We start from the raw sequence: 7,454 nt of genomic DNA on the forward strand, positions 1-7,454 counted from the left end.
ACGACTAGGTCCGGAAACCATTGTCAATTCATTTGCGGACACATTTTTTTTAACAGAGTGAACATATTTTAATAATTGTAAACTAAGGATTGAAATGTTGTTTTCAGCATTTTTGAGGATTACATTATTACACTTTTAATTTATAAGTGAAAACACGACGCCATAACCGGCATGGTGCTTCTCACCATTCAATCTGTGTTTCAATAGACATGTTTACCACTTTACACTTATTGAATCTTGGCAGCTCCATTTGGATCGAAACCAGAACACAAACAATATTATTCGTCTGTTGTTAAAACACACGAGTGTCCGGGTAATAACAAACCAATTTCCGGCTTAAGTAAAAAAAAAAAAAAAAAAACAAGTAATAACCAAAGCCTACCAAAAAGTAAACCAAAACAGACATCAAAGTCTTAAAAAAACAAAAACAAAGCTGAATTAATACTGTAAACAGAGTTGTGCTTACATTGTCAGGTTATGAAGGAGGAAAGATAGATACACAAGTCACGTCGCCATTTAAATCTGAATAGTGAACTACTTTAGAGCCGTTGGGTTCTTTGATTTTATTACACACTCTGTTTACTAGACAATACATTGAAATGGTTCAAAATAAATTTGAAAAATATTGAATATTGCGGTTAAGAGTCATGAGTGCATATACTTGCCAGGTAGATAATGTTCTTTTGAGAACTTTTTTGAAAAACCACTCGTTTTGTCCGCCATTACACTCTTGCAAAGAGCAATGTGGCGGACAACTCCTTCTATAGAGTGGAAGACGGGAAATTTCAACTCCATTTAGAGTGAAGTTCGTTCAAATTTCACTCAGTAAGAGTGACACAGATTGACTTTCACTCTCAAAAGAGCGAAACTTACACCACTCGGACAACAGAGTGAAATGTTCACTCTTTTACTTAAGAGAGTATTCTACTATATATACCGTGGAGTAGAATTTTCGGAATTCGGAAGACTTCTAACTGAAAAGAGCTGCCCTACTTGTTAAATACCTGGATGCAGGATTTTGAATGCTCTTAAGTTAGTGATCACATAATATTCTGGCTTCACACCAAAATACAATACACCGCAGACCACTTGTTTTAATGAAGGTGTATTTTCTAATCATTTTCTACTGTCTTATTAGTACCATTCGATGCATATGACGCCAACTCTTGACCTCCAGTTTCAAAAGTGCTTTATGAAACCATGAAGATAAAACACACGCAAAAGTAAAGAGTCCTGGTAGCATATTTGTGTCTATTATGTGGGTCGTTCCATGGTCGTAGCAATCAATGAAACAATAGCATCATACATAACAACCACCCGGTGCCTGCATGCGCAGCTAACACCGCGACAAATACAAAGTGCTTTCAATTAAACTCATTTGCTCAGTTTCGTCTAAACAACCTGTAAATTCAGTCGAGAAACTGATTTTCAAGCTCAACAAGTTTGGCTGGATTTCCTGTCGTCCTATTTCAGTAACCCGGTAAGTTAAATACACTTGGCAGCTTTGGCAATGTAAAAAGACCAATATTCGCACTTGTGTTCAAACATGCATACAATAACAAATCTGTGAACATTTTGGCTCAATCGTCATCGAAGTTGCAAAAAAATAATGTAAAAAAAAACTCCCATTGTTGCACAATATTTTGAGTGCTGTTTATGCTTACAATTATTTTGACCAATTGGCAATAGTGTCCAGTGCATTTAATCGTTGAGCGCTTAAATTGTTTTGAAGTGTGTGCAAAAGTTGCAGTTCTAATTGCACATAATATTCAGTTCTTTTTTCAATTTGAGCCTCGTTTGTTTTTTTGAGTAAAGGAGAAGAACAAGAGACTAGACAGAAACAAATTGTGTTATTGTTCGTAAGCATATACTCTTATGTTTGAAAGAAAAAAAAATTATATTTCCAGGTGACTTTAACAGTTTGTATGCGTCTTATTATGAGCTTAGCCAGAGTATGAGAAGACGATTTGTCTTTTACAAAGAGTGCTGCTCTGCAAGTCTTAACGTACGAGAGCCACGGCGTTTGGGTTGATCTTGCTGCACCTAATCCATTGCCTTGTATACGGGCAAACATCAACGTTACAAGTTTTGATGGGTTTTGATTTTGCAAATATTTCCAACGTTAGCATTAATTGTAAAAAATAAACAATCTTTCTTCTTTTATCACTGTAACTTCACAGAATACGCCTGTAGCTGAAGAAGAAACCTTGAAAATACAATGGCATCACGAACACGTTTGATAGTGGTTAGTGTGGTGGTGTTGATGATGTTGGTTGGGTTTCAGGAGCACTCAGTAACTGCAGAGGGTGAAGTAGCTCAAAGTAAGAACACGGACTAGTATTTATCATGGAGGAAGAAACTATTTCCTTCCTCCATGTATTATCAATCGTAGGCTGGTATTCAAACATCGTTCTAGTTAAACCTTGACAACACCCGCTTTTTTCAAAGCGCCCTCTTTAATCTAAATGTTTGTTTTTAAAGTCACCTGGAAATAATTTTTTTATTTTTCCAAACATAAGAGTATATATATTTGGTAACAATTTTATTGTTTAAATTATAGATAAAGTTATTTAAGGGGTTGACTCCGCCTACCCCTTTTGTGACGCCAATCGAGGCAACAGACTTTGCCTTGATGCGTAGAGTAAACACTCGTGCAAAGTACATGCAAGTCCAAGCCGTGAGTTTGTACGTTTCGAAAAAGAAATTTTTCTTGCATTTTTTCCGGCAATGCCGACCAAGTGTATTGCTGATGGATGCAGCAAAACAACTAAAGAGTCTGCATGGCTGGTCAGACTCAGAGGGAGCAATAGTGCCGTGTGGTCCGGTCCGACGTCTTTTTTAGCGCTGTGCAGCATTTTATCTTCAAATATCGCGCCTCGATTGACGTCACGAACAGCACCCTCTCGGGTCGGGGTATACTCTTAAATTTGTAAATAAGATAACAACTAATTTTGTAGAACCTTAGTTAACTGTTTATTCACATTCCACACATCAAAACACATTTAATATAAGTGACAAAAGCTTTATTTTGACAAAATACCACTTCCAGGTGACTTTAAGGGGTTCGTGTTATCTAGCACCCATTCAAACAGATTCTGATTATGTGTTATTGCGTCTATATAGGTGGAGTCATTCCATGGGCATCTTGGGTTTCATACCTGAGACGTGAAGCGGAAGTACGTCTCCGTAAGAGAGAGACACGTGACTGTGACACCACCAACACCAACGAGGCCGCGGAACCTAACAAATAAGGTGAAAACTTTTAAATTTCACTTGATTTATCTGAGCCCCATCTATCGTGCCTCCGTTCGTTTCAACAACAATAACTTCCAATGCATTGGTGTACAAAAGGCACTGCAGTGATTTTGTTCCCTATAGAATACAGTTTAGCCATCATTCTCAAACAAATTCCGATTTTTTTTCAAGGATTCCCTTTTTTAAATCGATTTAGAAAAACAAAGTCCTTAAAAGTAACACGACAGTGGCAGTTTTGATGCAAAGGAAATAACATTGCCTATAGGCCTGAACCTTTCTGGTGTGTCATTATGCTTTATTTGCGTATTTTAAAAAGGTTCTTGGACATGGTTGGTAATTGTCAAAGACCAGTATTCTCACTTGGTGTATTAACCTAACATGATGCATACATTAACCTGTGAACATTTTGACTCGGTTGGTCATCGAAGATGCAAGAGAGTAGTAAAAGAAAAAACACACTTGTTGCACAAAATTGTGTACCTTCAGATGCCTATAATTGTAATAAAAGGCTTCAGGCATGAAGTCTTTTATTATACGAGTGAAAAATTACCTCTTTCTCAAAGACGACGTGACTTCAGAGGGAGCCGTTTCTCACAATGTATTGTTCTATCAACAACTCTCCATTGCTCGTTACCAAGTAAGCTCTGATGTCAACAATTTTTTTTAGTAATAAATACCAATCATGTCCAGTGCCTTTAGCCAATTTATTATTCATTTTCTATAAAAAATGTCAACATCAACGCATTAACAAAGGTGGACCCTTGGCGATTCCTCATAGTGTGTGAGCGGCATGCAATGCTTTTGGTGCATTCTAAACATCTTTTGAGCAAAAGCAGCAGTTTTATCCTAAATTCTGTTCTAAAAAACAAACCACCAAACAACAACAACAACAGCAACAAGAACAACAACAAAAGCAAACAAAACAACACAACCTGGGCCCGGGGGTCTTGGGCCTGCTCAGGGAACCGATTTAATTTCGAAATTAATACTCTCTGATGCGTTATGGAAGTTCGGCTTGTGTACCTGGATGTATGAGCACTAGAAGTTCAAATTACTCTTTGTTGTCCCGAATCTTCAATATTAGTAAATTCGCAATTTAGATTTCAAGCGTTCATTGTGTTGAGGTCCGATGCACGTTTTATTATAAGGGTCTGAAAAAATAAATGTAGGAAAATAAATGTATTCTCTTTTAATTTCTCACTCAGCTTTTCCGTTATCTTTTGGGCAAGGGGTGGGGGTTAACTCAACACAAGACGTAACAGAAAAGTAAATAATTATGTGATGACAAAAACTGCGGCCACGGAACAATTTGTATTTCGAACATAAACATTTATGGACGTTGCAGATCTTAATCACCTTTCTTTTCTGATTAAGATTCTGGTCTGTTTTTGATGCAGGTTTGGTTGGTGATCAATGTCCTGTATTATGGCAAAGTCTTATCTCTTAGTGCCACATGGTGTGCGCCATTAAACCAGCTAGCTGCCGAGTTCAACCCTTGACCCTGCACAGTCTGTTGGCGACATTGACGCATCACACAGGAAATGTTTTTGACTTTTATTATTTTAAAGACTTTCAAAATCTAATTATTAAGTTTTCTTTTCAACAACCTGATGAGAACACCGGGATACGAAACATGAGAAACAATGGGCCTAGCCTATACGGGAATGCATTGCGGAAACTCAACAGAGGCCCTGGTTTGAACAAGATAACAGGGCGACCATGGTAAAACAGCATAACTCAGACATTTTTGTTTCTTAAATATTAAGATAATTTCTGGTGGAATCGAGGGCTTTATTATTTTAATGTTTGAAATGCGTACTATGTTTGTTTGTGAATATAACTTGTTCTATCACAACCTCTTTTAAAAATTTCATCTAATTTTATGGCAAAAGAACATATCTCCGTGTTTGCATGATTTTCTCAAAATTGATTTTTTTTTAGTTGGGCTCTTTTGCCATATGGACGGTCCGAGGGGGTCGACAGTTTCCGGAATTAGGTTGAAGGGTGCACCCCATTTAATGAACTCCCATAGAATACAATGTACAATGCTTAATATTCAAAAACACGAAAAATACTTAGAAGTCTGACAGCTTTTTACAGTAGAGGGGATTATTCATTATTCTCGAGCCTGCATCAATACACCCCTACACCAGTGTAATTTTTCCAAACGTCCGAGCATCAATCTTGAAAAATGTCCCTAATACCTCTCAGCAACTAGGACCAGTTTTTAAGGGCCTTTATGCATATCATCCAAGTTATGTTATCAAGTTGGAAGTCAACAACCCCAGGTCACTATTCGGCCGTTGTTGAACCCCCTTTCGGAGGCCCTCAATGCTCAAACAAACAATTAGTGACATCGTTGTTTTGTTTTCTCCTTGGGGTGCATCCGGTACTTTTTGAAGCTTTGACGGCGGCTTGTTGCTCTGTCGAACTTGTTTCAATAAAATACCGACGCCTATAGACCTCTATCACGGTGTGTGGTCATCTTGATTTTACTTCATTCCAACTCATTACGGTAATCAAACTGAGGCTGGACGAAATAATAGTCTGGTGCCATGCGCAATGAATGTTAGCATTAATTACTGTTATTGGAAACAGGGAACTTGACCAAGATAGTGACAGCGTGATAAAGGTATTTATAGGCCACAATTTAGAAAAGAGACAAACGATGTGTACGTAACAATTTGAGAGTAATGACGTTATCAATGTTATCAATATTAAAGACATTGGACACTATTGGTTATAATAATTGTCAAAGACCAGTCTTCTCACTTGGTGGATCTCAACATAATGCATAAACTAACAAACCTGTGAAAAATTGAGCTCAGTATTGGTCGTCGTTGCGAGAGAATAGTGGAAGAAAAAAAATGCCCTTCTTTGTTAAGAGACCTATAAATCAAATTCTGGGTTTCGAAATCAAATTCAAATAGTTTAGAGAGAAATTACCTCTTCCTCAAAAACTGCTTCAGAGCGAGCTGTTTCTCACAATGTTTTTTTTACACACTGTACAGCTCTCCATTACTGTCGTTACCGAGTAAGGTTTTATGTTAATAATTATTTTGAGTAATTGACAATAGTGTGCCTTTAACGAGCCAAACACTCTAAACTCAGTTTGGGCAATAATGATTTCATTTTCATATACGGTAGAGTTCTGCAGATCACCTAACAATGAAATGGTGGTATAGTGAGAAGGAACTATACGCCTCTCTTAATACTTATGCATGACGTCATAAGTCTTACCCAAAATGAGGCTATGGGCGCACGTCCCCCATCACTTACAGTGGCTGCGCCCATCGCCTCGTTTTGAGTTAGCATTGTGACGTACCTCATGCATAAATTAAATATTAAGAGAGCCAATGTCGAACATCTGGAAATCGCATGGCAGCCTAAAGCCCGGTTCATACTTCCTACGAATGCGAATGCGATACGAATGTTGACCTCACAAATTCGCAACGAATAATTCGCAGCAGTTCAACTTTGGGCAACTCACTTGCAAATATCGCTGCGAAAGGAGGGTTGTGACGTCACATTTACGTCAAATTCGCTTCCCATTCGCATTCGCAGGAAGTATGAATCGGGCTTGATGCTACTCTCACACTTGGGGTAATATGCTAGCGAATGAGCTTACGAACGGAACTATTTAAACAATCGCTCAAACTTAGCAACATTCGCCACAAAGTCTCTAAACGTTCACAAGTCATTCTCCACCTCCTTACGAAGATCGGTCACTTTATGCTGCTCTCACACGGCGAATTATGCTGGCGAATATGCTATCGGAAGGAAATATTTGACAATCGCTCAAACTTCGCAACATTCGCCGTGTCTTTGTAAGCGTTGGTAACAAATTCGGAAAGTTCACAAATTATTCCCCACCTCCTTACGAAGATCGCTCAATTTACAAACCGGTTTGTAAATTTCAGCGAATGTTGCGAAGACGGTCATTGGTAACGTTGGTAAAGCGTGCGTAAGCGTTTGCAACGTTCGTAAAGGCATTGGCAAGCGTTGGTAAGCATTCGTAATATATTCGTAAGATATTGGCAAGGAGAGGGCCGGCCGAGGACGATCGAGGGGTGAGACTGAGATGAAAATATTCACTATCCAACCGACATTTTGGACGAATTCAACGCGAAATTCAAATATTCATGTTCGCAAGAACATTCGCCACTCTGTGAGAGGGGCAATACGAAGCGCTTCCGTAC

The 7,454-nt window shown here is 38.4% G+C and overlaps 1 long non-coding RNA gene across 1 annotated transcript; it reads left to right on the plus strand.

Moving 5' to 3' along the window:
- The first annotated feature begins 1,276 nt into the window (after positions 1 to 1,276).
- On the plus strand, positions 1,277 to 6,004 carry LOC117298715. Its single transcript, XR_004519985.1, has 4 exons — positions 1,277 to 1,480; positions 2,181 to 2,321; positions 3,124 to 3,252; positions 4,653 to 6,004. It is a non-coding gene; the product is annotated as an uncharacterized LOC117298715 (long non-coding RNA).
- Positions 6,005 to 7,454: the final 1,450 nt, after the last annotated feature.

The sequence above is a fragment of the Asterias rubens genome, chromosome 13 (genome assembly GCF_902459465.1).
Source record: "Asterias rubens chromosome 13, eAstRub1.3, whole genome shotgun sequence".
NCBI classification, from domain to species: domain Eukaryota; kingdom Metazoa; phylum Echinodermata; class Asteroidea; order Forcipulatida; family Asteriidae; genus Asterias; species Asterias rubens.